The sequence below is a fragment of the Onychomys torridus genome, chromosome 8, assembly GCF_903995425.1.
Source record: "Onychomys torridus chromosome 8, mOncTor1.1, whole genome shotgun sequence".
Lineage (NCBI taxonomy): Eukaryota > Metazoa > Chordata > Mammalia > Rodentia > Cricetidae > Onychomys > Onychomys torridus.
In genome coordinates, this window is record NC_050450.1 from 10,106,994 (window position 1) to 10,119,245 (window position 12,252).

The following is a 12,252-nucleotide window of genomic DNA, read 5'->3' on the forward strand; positions in this document are numbered from 1 at the left end:
TCTGGATGTGGCTCTCTCCATAGAGTGCTTGCCTAGCATCCATGAAGCCGGGGTTCCATCCTCCAGCAAGCACTGCATAAAACTGCGTAAGCTGGGTCTGGAGAGATGACTCAGCAGTTAAGAGAGCATACTGCTTTTGCAGAGCGCTGGGGCTCGGTGCCTCAGACCAACGTCCTCAAGGCTCAGGGTCTGTAACTCCAGTTGCAAGGGAGTTGATGTCCTCCTCTTCTGCCTGAGGGCATGTGGTCTTCATGAACTAGTGCAAGCACATACACACACACACACACACACACACACACACACACACACACTCCACAAAGTGGGCTGGTGTAGGGAGCATGCCTTTAGTCCCAGCACTCAAGAGGCAGAAGTAAGGTGATCAGAAGTTCAAAATCATCAGCTACACATGGAGTCTGACACCAGCTTGGTCTATATGAGTTCCTGTCTCAAAGAGCAGGCAGAGAGGAGAAGTAGTGGAAATGCCTGGTCCCTCTGGAAAACTGAAGTCCTGAGAGTTGAGACAGGACATTTTAAGGGTCTGGAGGGACTGCTCAGCTGTTAAGAGCGCTTGTTTTCCCAGAGGTCCTAGGTTTGGTTCCTAACACCCACATGGTGATTCACAACCATTTATAACGCCAGTTTGAGGGGAAGTGATGCCCTGTTCTGAACTTCATGGGCACCAGGCTAACATGTGGTGCACATATATGCATGCAGGCAAAGCCTAATTTTTAAAGAATGGACTTGAATGCAGTGCCCTCAGGATTTGGGAGAACAGACTTGGCTGGCTTTCCTGTGGCACCACACTTCCCTGTGTGAACTGCTCACAATGTACTTCTGTGTCAGACTCCAAATGTGATGGCTGTATTTCCATATGCCTTCCCCTCCTGAGCACCCCAGGAAAGCTGCTCTGTTTAGCTGGGGCATCCAGTGGCTCTTTTACATAAGCGCGTGGCAGGGGAGGGGAGAGGTGCATGCCACAGCACATCAGTTCTCTCCTCCCATGTATGTATGTCCTGGGGACTGAACCCAATAGTTAGACGAGGCTGCAAGTGACCTCACTTACTGAGCTGTCTCTCCAGCCCTGGGGCTCTCCTTGCTGATGGGTGTCACACACACACACACACCTCCCGATGATGTGAATTTTCTTCTACCAATGGCTGAGTCAGAAAGACATCAGGTCTGAAACTCCATGGTGTGTTTCAGCCTGCTCTGCTCCAGGGGAGCCGCACCAGACCCCCCAGTGTGAGCCCAGGCCTCAGCCTTCACGTCTGATCACTGACCCAAAGTCCCCCCTGTCTACCGTGCATCCATCGCTTTACACCATTGTGACTAAAACATCTGAGAAGGCTGACTCATGGACGGAAGGCCCGCGTGGCAGGGAAGAGAGGTAGAATGGCCCTGACTGGGAGCCTGGGAAGCCGCTGTTCACATCATGGAGGGCCTGGGAATAGGGAGCCAGCCAAACTGGAAGGTCTCACCCTAATGATGTACATCTGCCAACCAGGTGTCACCTTCTACAGTTCTAGAGCCTCCTAAGATACTGTCACCAACTGGGGAACCAAACATTTCAAACATGAGCCTGGAGGGGACATTCACAAACTATCACAGCAGTGACGAATAACCCACCGCAGCCTAGCCACTCCGTCCAGTGCTGGAGTGCTCTGTGGTTCTGTGGTTCTCTCACACCCTAAATGGAATCAGTCTGTCACAAGTCCCACTGGCGTCCCCCTCCTGTCCTTCCTGAACTTGGCCAGTATTCACTCTCTCTTCCACTGCCCATCTAGACAAACACCTTTTCTCTCACTGGATTGATGGGAATGAAGGGGAAAGGCGAGCCAACCCCGACGGTGACTTTCAGCGTGCTTACAAGGTGTGCCTCTACAAAACCGTGTGCATGCAGGTGTCCTCGTTGGAGCTGCCACGTGTAGGACTTGTGAAGACGGTGGCCAAGGACAGATTCAGAGGGCAGAAGTCCAATATTTCAGAAAGCCATCTGCAGAACCTGAAGTCTAAAAACAAAACCAGTTCCTGTAATTCTCAAGCCATGAGGAAGCAAGCGGTGGGAGGGCCTTTGCAGACAGACGGAGCCCGCGCTCTTCTGGAGCCCGCAGGAAGAGCCAAGCTCTCAGTAGTCCATGGAAAAGAGCCAGTGAATACTGGTAAAACTTGGTGGTAAATCAGAAAAAAAAATGAGGGTTGGCTAGATGGCTAAGCTGGCAGAGGTGCTTGCTGCCAAGCCTGATGACCCGAGTTCAATCCCTGGACCCACGTGGTTGCAGTTGTCCTCTGACCACTACACACGTGTACTCTGGCACACACACATGTGTACTCTGGCACACACACATGCACACGCATGCACATAGATAACTGTAATTAAGAAACAAAACTACAGAAATTAAAGTACAGAGATAGCACAGAACTCACCTATAGTCACAATAAGTAAATGAGGGAGGTAAGAGTCCAACCTAGATTCACGAGTCTGCAATCTAAACTGCTGATCTCAGCTTCCCAAATAAAAGACAGCAATTGTCTGCAAGGCTGCTGGCAAAGACTGTAGTCACAGTTTGTTACACAGTTATAACCTGTACTTACACAGGCTCCGTACAGAAGCAGGGCACCACAGCCCTACCCAGCCGCTGACCTGAGAAAGTGTTTCTCCAGCCTCCAGAGGTCTTGGTCACCAGCAGTGATAACAGCCAGACTGTGAAGAGGATGCCAAGGGCTGCACTCGGCCAGGTAATCCCACACTCACCCCACGAAATGGGCACTATCCGCCCCATTTTACAGTTCAGAAAACTGAGGCACAGGAAGGTGAGGCCACTTGCCCACTACAACAATGAAGATGAGCTGGCCCTGGCTTCACTTGGGTACTTCAAATACCCACCCCGCTTCTAGCTATTTGGGGTATAGGCTTAGAGAGTAAAGGGCTCGCGTTGTTTAGCCTGGCCCAGAAATGTCAGTGCGTCACCATCACACAAAGTCTCAGCTGTTCACTCCTGTGGGTCCGAAAGTACTCTAGACAAGTGCCCCCCTCATGCAGGCTGGATGGAGGGTTCAGAACACAATTGAAATTCCTAAGGGCTGCTGCAGATTCCTTCTGTTCCTCCCCTGAAGACATACAGAACATTCCTGGTCTGATATGGGAGGGGGCTGGGCTTCCAGTCTCTGCTTGCACCTTCTTGGTATCATGTGATCTCAGACGTGCCCATGGATGGAATTCTCTGTGTCCCCGAGATATGGCCAACTCTCCCTCCTCCCCAGCCTTCAGTGCTACTTGGCATTCTTGGCAGTCCTCTGAAGGCAAGCTTGGGGTGTGGGCACTCACAGAGAGAGAACCCAGGACAGCTGAGATGGGCGTGTAAGGAGCTGCTGGCTCCATCCCCGATACAGCTGGTGAGGTTGCAGCTGGTGGCATGTGTGTTCTGATAGGGTGTCAGGTATGCCCACGCTGGGCTCGATTTTGGTGATGTCTAATGAAGGAGGCCCATTAGCTGAGAATATACGAGTGAGAGAAAATTATTTTCTCAGGTGGTGGCTGCTTCTTTTACACATTTGGGGTTGTCCTCACCTACCATGGAGGGACAGACCAGGTACAACCAGGGAGGGAGGTTAGACATCTTGCTCACACAATGTCCCTTGGGGTCAGGTTCACCCAGCTCATTTTTAAATGTTTGTTTTATTTATTTACCAATGGGGGGAAGCACATATCCATGGCTTATTTGTGGAGGTCAGAGGACAGTTCTGCAGAGTGACTCTCTCCTCCACCTTTACACAGGTTCTGGGGACTGAACTCAGGTCATTAGGCATGTGTAGCAAATACTTCAACTTGCTGGCCCAAACCTCATTTGGTTCTTAAAGTTCTGCAGGGAGGTAGAGGACAGCTGTCCACCGGGCACAGGTACGGGTATTTGGGTGATGAGTGTGGTTTGCTGCTGGCTAGAGGTGACTCATATGACCTTGTAGGTATGGCTCAATGACATACTTTTAAATGGTTCATCTGGGGCCAGTGGAATGGCCCAGTAGGTAAAGGCGCTTGTTGAACAAGCCTGGTGACTTGAGTTCAATCCCTGCATCCTACATAAAGATTTAAGGAGAGGACCTATTCCATAATCCTCTGCTTCATTCCCCCCCCTCCCTCTCTCTCACTCACTTGCGCGCGCGTGCACACGCACACACGCACACACGCACACACGCACACACATCACCTTAAAAAAGAATGGCATCAGTAAGCCCCTGGCCTTCCTCACTGTACACAAATGAAGTACACCTGTACCCTCTTCTTCTGGCCCCTGCACCACACCCTGATGTGTCCTGGAGTAAAAGTTGAGTAGTTTCCAGCACCATGGGCCCTGGGCATGAGTCTCTGCACTACGTCTTCCTGCACAGCAGCCTCAGGAGTAGGGAAGCTGCAGGATCTTGAGGCGGTGCGGTGCGGATGGGGATCTTGGCTGAGCTATGTGCTCTGCTCTCAGGTGCTGTGCTTTCTCATCTAGGCAGACGACACCCGACGCCCGAGTGGAAGAGGTAGGTGGAGGGCATGTGAGGTTCTGATCCTGCCTTCTAGCGGCAAGAAGGCACTGACATCTTGTCCATGGCATCTGATAACAGGTTTCCAGCGACCACTGGGAGTGAAGAGTGAAGGGAAGCTAAGATACACAGCAGATGGGAGCCCCAGGCATGACGGAGCTTCCTAGCTGATGAAGCTGGGCAGACTCAAGCCTGTTTCAGAATTCCCCTCCCCACTGTCTGGACCCAGAGCTGGAGCAGGAAGTTGTGAGAGAGGCTTGAGTCTGCCCAAACCTGGCAAGGAGCCTGAGGCTCAAAGCTGGTCTCTGTTCAGTATAAAACCTTTCCAGACAGCAATCGTAGCAGCTTCTTGGGCAGGACTCCCAGGCTTTGGTTCTGACCTGCCCCAGTTCCTCTGGGCTCTGCTTTGCCACCACACCAGCTGTGCATGCTCTGCTCTCCCCTGTAACACTGGTCCTACCTGCTGCGGCCACATAGTGAGCTTGAGGCCAACCTGGTCTACAAGCGACCCAGGCTCCAACACCAAACCAACCAAACACATGTAAAGTTCTTGAGCCTTCCCCATCTCCAGACTCAGAAACTCCAGGACACAGGCCAGATCCAGTTAATCTGAATGTCTGAGACGGGGGCCATGTTTTTCTTTCATTTTGCAACTACCTTCCTGTTCAACTTCTGGAGATCTGAAGGGAGAGAGTGAGACAGATCTCACCCTACAGACCAAATTGGCCTTGAAATCACTATGTAGCCTAGGCTGTCCTGGACTCACTTTGTAGCTCAGGCAAACCTTGAACTCACTGCATAGCAGTTTAGCCCTGAATTTGGAGCAATCCTCCTGCCCCAAGTTCTACATGCTGGCATTACAGCCATGCACTCCAGTCAGGCAGCCAGGACATTCTTGTTAGATGAATGGATGTCCAGGGTGAGTGGCGTCGCGTACTAGGTAATTGTACGGTCGTTCCGGGTGGACTTATTGTCTTGCCCACAGGAGACAAGCATTCCATGAGAACGCAGGATGGAGAGAGGGAGTCCCTTGGAATTGGAGCTAGGAGAGGGACCAGGTCATTAATAAAACCCAACCTGAGGCTCAAGGCAAAGAGGAGGCTGAGAACTCTCCTAGGTGGTAGGCACTGTGTTGAAGCCAAATGGGCCTCCTCCTCTGGAAAGGCAAATGTCCCCCAATTCTTTGGAGGTGGGAAACTACTTACACTCAGGGGAACCAAGCTCACAGAGAGTAGAGTGAGTATCTCCCCCCTCCACAGTCGTCACAATGGACACTCCCAGCCTCCAGCCATACTAGGTGCTGCTGGAAGGCCTGGTCAGATCAGTGGAGCCAACAGAAGTCCTGAGCACTTCCCCTGCACAGCCTTCCACCTGCACCCTCCCCTCCCCCAGCCGCTCCAGATGTGCTGCAGGGTGCTCCTGCTCTGTCCAGCCTGGTATGGTTTTTAACAGCTCACCTCTCCACAGAGGCACCTTCCCAGCCTGGACTTGTGCAAACATTGCGAATGCCCTGGAGGACTGGCGTGGAGTGGCAGAGACTGACTTCTCTGCTCTAGAGGGCTCCAGCAAGGGCAGGGACAACAGAGGGAACTCCAGCCCAGCTCTTCTCCTCCTTGACACCCTTACCCCAGGCTGGGCACCCACAAGGGTGCTGCTGCCTATTTGTATCTTGAACTTGGCTGCAAGCCTGCCTGCTTGGCCTGCTTGCCTGCCTGGAGTTTACTATGCAGGGGTCAGGAACGGACAGAGAGGGAGGGAAGGAAGGACCAAGGGTTTCTCAGTGCCCTGCCTGACTGAATGGATGCTGTCTTTACCATCGAAAGCCATCCATCAGCACTCAGACACTTGATCCGCCAGGGTTCCTCATCCTAGGGTGTGCGAGGGTAGATTTACAAAAGAGGGCTAGGGTGGGAGGAGGGGGTGATGGCCATGTGGCCCTTGCCCCCTATTACCACAGGGTTACTGTCAGGCTCCACCCCCAGGGGACAGAAGGGACTGTTTTCGGCTGGGTGGGCTGCACTGGACACTGATGGCTTGCTTGTCTGACGCCCACAGGCCTGGGCTGCTGAACACCCCGAGGCTACTCCCTTATGCAAATGCCTATGCCAGGCACCTCCCCGCACTTCCTTGTGGCCACTGTGCGCATGCCCCCAAGGGCATGGGGCCCTGGGTAGTGACCTTTAGGGAAGAGTGGGGAGGGACCAGCGTGAGCTAGAACCCCTGGACTTTGCCAGGTCTGGTAAACAGTGCCTTCGAGATAAGGAAAGCTGAGGCTCTGCCAGCCCCACCCCCTGGAAGCAGGGTGCTGGCCAAGTGGGTGACTTGAGGTGGCAAGGGGGTGGGCATGGACAGGCCCAAACACATCCTCCCAGAGCACAGAAACTCTCAGTCCAGTCTGCTCCTGAGAGGTTCTGGAAAACCTATTCCAAGACTGATCGAAGGCAGGTGGTAGGCAGCTCTTATCAGGTGTGGTTCTTCCTCTGCGTTGTTTGCTGCTCAACCTGGCTGTGCCAATGCACCACACTTGGTGCTGATTCTGTTTGCTCATTGCAGCCATTCTTTTCCCCAGTTCTTAGGGTTCTGTGAGCTGGGAATGCACTCAGCCACATTGTCCAAACATGCTGGTTTACAGGTGTGTACCACCATGCTGGATTACAGGTGTGTACCACCATGCTGCATTACATATGTGTACTACTATGCTGGATTACAAGTGTGTGCCAACATGGTGGTTTACAGGTGTGTACCACCATGCTGGATTATAGGTGTGTACCACCATGCTGGATTACAGGTATGTACCACCATGCTGGCTTATAAATGTGTACCACCATGCTGGTTTAAGGTGTGTTACCACCATGCTGGATTACAGGTGTGTACCACCATGCTGGATTACAGGTGTGTACCACCATGCTGGATTACAGGTGTGTATCACCATGCTGCATTACATATGTGTACTACTATGCTGGATTACAAGTGTGTGCCAACATGGTGGTTTACAGGTGTGTACCACCATGCTGGATTATAGGTGTGTACCACCATGCGGTTACAGTAAGGTGTGTACCACCATGCTGGTTTATAAATGTGTACCACCATGCTGGATTACAGGTGTGTACCACCATGCTGGATTACAGGTATGTACCACCATGCTGGTTTATAAATGTGTACCACCATGCTGGTTTATAGGTGTGTACCACCATGCTGGATTACAGGTGTGTACCACCATGCTGGTTTATAGGTGTGTACCACCATGCTGGATTACAGGTATGTACCACCATGCTGGTTTACAGGTGTGTACCATCATGCTGGTTTATAAATGTGTACCACCATGCTGGATTACAGGTGTGTACCACCATGCTGGTTTATAGGTGTGTACCACCATGCTGGATTACAGGTGTGTACCACCATGCTGGTTTACAGGTGTGTACCACCATGCTGGTTTATAAATGTGTACCACCATGCTGGCTTATAAATGTGTACCACCATGCTGGTTTATAGCTGTGCACCACCATGCTGGATTACAGGTGTGTATCACAATGTTTGATTACAGGTGTGTACCACCATGCTGGTTTACGGCATTCTGGGGATGAGATAAAGCTTTGTTGTGCATAATAGGCAAACACTCTACCAACTGTGTTACTGTAGTTAGAGTTTTCCTGCCTGGCCAAGTCAGGACAAATCTCTCTCACCCGCCAGTCCCACAGTCGCTCAGACCCAACCAAGAAAGCACACAGAAACTTACATTGTTTAGAAACTGTATGGCCGTGGCAGGCTTCTTGTTATCTGCTTCTTCTATCTTAAATTAACCCATTTCTGTTAGTCTATATTTTGCCACATGGCTTGTGGCTTACCAGTGTCCTTACATGTTGCTTTTCATGGCGGCAGCTGGCGGTGTCTCCCCAGCCTTCTACTTCCCAGAATTCTCTTCTCTCTTGTCCTGCCTATACTTCCTGCCTGGCCACTGGCCAATCAGAACTTTATTTACTCAGAGCGATATCCACAGCACTTCCCCTTTTCTTTTTTTTTTAAGGAAGGTTTTAACTTTTACATAGTACAATTACATATAACAAAACAATTATCAAGCAAGAATTACAGTTACAATATTAAAGAAGATATCCTATCTATCTTATATTTGTGAGTCTAAGGTTTTATATCTAACTTATCTTTTATCATAACTGAGGAAATTATAACTATCTAGTCTTCAACCACATCAAAGACCTCAGAAGGATATCATATTACCTGAGAACCAGGAGAAGGATGCAAGCAACTTTCGGGAGTCTTGCAGGGTAGACAGAGACAGCTGGCAGTCTGGACAGTCACCTAATGTTCCTTTGTAAAGTTGGGGCATTTGTCTTCAGCCCACAGGGCTAGAGTCTCTTGGTCACTTCTCTCAGTGTCCTGTAGAATGTCTGGCAGTTTCCTCTGTGAAGCAGGAACCTGAAGGACCATTTTGTCAACAAAGTTCAGTGGTCACCTTTCTATGGGTCCTGCATGTCCAGTTGATTGAGCAGTCCAGGCAAGAACAGTTTCTTGCCCAAATGGCTATTTTTGCCAAGGTGAAGATAAACTCCATATGAAGTGTCTTCAATGCCCATCCTCCTCTCTGAAGTAAATCAGTGTTTTCCAGGAGCAGACATGTCTCATTGTCCAGAAAGTCTAAATTTTAAAAGTATTTTAAATGCCATATTCTGTAGGTCTTTGAAGTATTTGAAGATTACCTATCTATCTGAAATATGTCTATGTATATCTAGAAGACTTAACTAACATGGCTACGGTATGATTATCATAGATGACTAATTATTAATTTATTTTTAATTATCCATTTCAATTTAAAATGAGCTATACAAACATAATACCTTAAACACGATTAGAAATATACACACAGTATAACAAAATTAACTTTAAGTTTGTATCAATAGACTAAAATCTAGTACCAATGTAAAACATTTTAAATGAGTTGTTGCTCTTTAGAAGTAAGTTCATTAATCTACCCTTTCATCCTATCATATCTATATCATATCCCCTTTTTATCTTTAGAAAAAGATTGCATTTATAATCAACTTGTTTAAAATAAAATAGTGGTTTTTCTCTGTCCCACACCAGAGGGCTCTTCTGATTTGGGACACAAGAATCTCTTAACCTTTTCTTTTAACAATATGCCTGGGTTTAGAGAAGGAGTGAGCCAATTCCATCTCCAAAGCCAGCTTGATAATTTTGGGAATTTGGACGTAGTTTCTCTTACTACTTCCTGCTGGAGGGGGGCGCTGTATCTTATGGGGACACAAAGAAAATTTTAAGATTATGGAGTAGTCCATGAGGGTGAAACCTCTGAGCCAGTTGTCTTGAAACCATTCTGGATGTTGGATCATCTGGGCCATGGTGTCATCGGAGACCTTTCAGGTGGTCTTGGCTGATCAAACCTGATGTATCTTAATCTGGAACAAATCCATAGCCTCTGGCTTTCTGTGGAAACAAAAGCAGAGACTCTTTTCCAAAGCAACATATCATTATATCCAAATTTTGAAGTCAAGGTACCTTTAAAATTTACATATTTGTTTAACTCAACAGCTTTTATGATCATATCTTTTTCTGTAGTTAAAAATCCCAAAGACAAGGCAAACCAGATTCTCTGTGTAATATCCATCTTTGTAAGACTGAAACGCCACTGTGGCTGCTGGCTCCGCCCACCTCAGCTTCCCAACACGGCGGTGGTACAGTTTACTGCCAGCTCTGGGTCTGGAGCCATGTGTACCATCGACTATCAGAAGCAGTTCTATCAAAGCAGTTCATAGCCCAGAAACCTTTTGTTGTTGTTGTTTTTAACTAGCAAAGGCTAAATCTACCACACAGCAGAGTAAAGTGCTGCTTGTAGATTCTTCATTCCCGCCACACTGCAGGTCAGATGCACACGCCAGGAACCCGCCATAGTAGCTCAAACCGGCAGGCTGCCGCTAACTTGAGAGAGACAACTAGGAAGTTCTTTTTAGCTCTGTTTTAGAATCTTTTTTCTCAGGTTTTAGGTGGAAATTCTTGCCAACATGTTGGGTGCCATTAGTGCTGTGGATATCGCTCTGAGTAAATAAAGTTCTGATTGGCCAGTGGCCAGGCAGGAAGTATAGGCAGGACAAGAGAGAAGAGAATTCTGGGAAGTAGAAGGCTGGGGAGAGACACCGCCAGCTGCCGCCATGAAAAGCAACATGTAAAGACACTGGTAAGCCACAAGCCATGTGGCAAAGTATAGACTAACAGAAATGGGTTAATTTAAGATAGAAGAAGCAGATAACAAGAAGCCTGCCACGGCCATACAGTTTCTAAACAATGTAAGTTTCTGTGTGCTTTCTTGGTTGGGTCTGAGCGACTGTGGGACTGGCGGGTAAGAGAGATTTGTCCTGACTGGGCCAGGCAGGAAAACTCTAACTACATGTTACCTTTACAGGGTCTCACTGTATAGCCCAGACTGGCTTTGCATTTATGGTAATCCTCTTGCCCCAGTCTCCTGAGCACTGGGATTACATGTATGGGCCACCACGCCTGGTTTAGTACCACTTTACATGGTGCTTTTATTTATTATGTGTGTGTATGGGGCGGGGGAATACTTCCTGGAGGCCAATGAAGATGAGGTGCACTACAAAAAGTTTTGGACCTTGTGCACTGGCTCCTCCTTAGTTCATTCTCCACTTCCCAGGAGAAAGGACTCAGAGAGCAGGAGGAGAGCTCTCAGTGCTCACCTTGTGGTGTGGAATGCCAAGGGCAGGGCATCCCATGTCTGCTCTCCAGGGCCACTCTGTGGAACACAGTTGGCCTGTGCTTTCACACACTCTGCATTGTCAGGATGTTCCCTGTTGGCCCAGGGCTTGGCCTTGGATCTTTGGCAGGAGCCCAGAACAGGGTCTGGAGACCCTCCGGGCACAAGCTCCACTCTTCCGGATCCACTTTCTGTTTATAAACAATGTCCCTCGGGTTAGCATGCTTCCTTCTTCCCACCCTCTTAGATTTGGCAGAACAAAGCAACCTGGGCAAAGGTCCCTGGATCTCAGAAGCAGGGCAGCGCTCCCCCGTCTGCAGGGCAGCGTTCAGGCAGATGCAACCTAGTCTTTGAGGATGCGCTAAAGCACAGGCAGGGAGCCAACGCAAGTCCTCACAGTTGACAAGTACTTTGACAACTGAGCCATCACTGCAGCCCAGGGCAGGCAGGAGGGCTCCATGCAGGGTGAGTAGCAGGTTCGGGTTAGATGGCTGCAGAGGAGAATGTTTCTCTCGAAAGCAGCTCCAGGCACTGTCAGCTTAGGAAGGGCAGTTTTGGCAGAGGAACCAGTGGGGTTGGGAGTGTCTCCTTCTACCCAATGGAGTGAGAGAATGGTGACATTAAGAGCCCTAAGATTTTACTGTGAGCAGAGCTGACCCATGGGAGGGTGGGCCACTGGAAGGCTAGTGCCAGTCAGCTGGCTCAGTCTCTGCCACACCTCCAACTCACCCGCAGCCCATTCTTCCCCTTCCTCTGGGAAGCTTGCCCCCCCCCCATCCATTGTTCAACAGAGACCCTGAACTCTTTGGCCTCTGGAATCTTAGCTCTGAACAATTGCTTAGGCAAATGTAGGTCTGGAGCACATTTTCAGGAAGGCTGTATCCCGACCACACCAAGAGCAGGATGCCATGCCCTGTGTGAGGGCTGTGAACCCAGCTGGGCAGTGCAGGATCAGGACCAGCTGAACCCACTTGCTGGAGCTGGAG